This window comes from Condylura cristata, unplaced genomic scaffold (assembly GCF_000260355.1).
Source record: "Condylura cristata isolate star-nosed mole 26May11 unplaced genomic scaffold, ConCri1.0 scaffold00027, whole genome shotgun sequence".
Classification (NCBI taxonomy): domain Eukaryota; kingdom Metazoa; phylum Chordata; class Mammalia; order Eulipotyphla; family Talpidae; genus Condylura; species Condylura cristata.
Genome location: NW_004567128.1, coordinates 1,166,987 through 1,167,495, shown reverse-complemented (window position 1 = coordinate 1,167,495; position 509 = coordinate 1,166,987).

Below are 509 nucleotides of genomic sequence, written 5' to 3'. Positions count from 1 at the left end.
CGTCCGCCCCGTCCGCCCGTCCGGCTGTTGAGCGGCTCCAGGCTCACGCGCTTTTCTCAGCGGCAGAAGGGGAGTCCACGAGGGGCGGGGCTGGCGTCTCCCCTCACGCCGCTGGGTCGCGACCGCCTGCACCCCCCCAGCCCCCGGAATGCTGAACCCCTGTGAAGGCCCAAGGTGATGCCTCAGCTGCGCGTGGGCTCGCGCCTGTGTCGTGGCTTCTTGGCAAAACTGGGTCTTTGCAGGATGCGGTGACAGGGCCTGAGCTGGGCCCCCCACGAGCGCCTTGGTGGGGCACAGTCCAGCGACAGGTGTCTTCCAGGAACCGGGGAGGGGGGGGTGGGGAGAGAGACAGGGACAGAGACACAGAGAGACAGAGAGAGACAGAGACAGAGTCAGAGACAGAGAAGCAGGACAGAGACAGACACAGAGACAGAGAATGAGAGAGACAGTCAGAGAGAGACAGAGATAGAGAGACAGATTCAGACAGAGACAGAGATAGATTGTAAGAG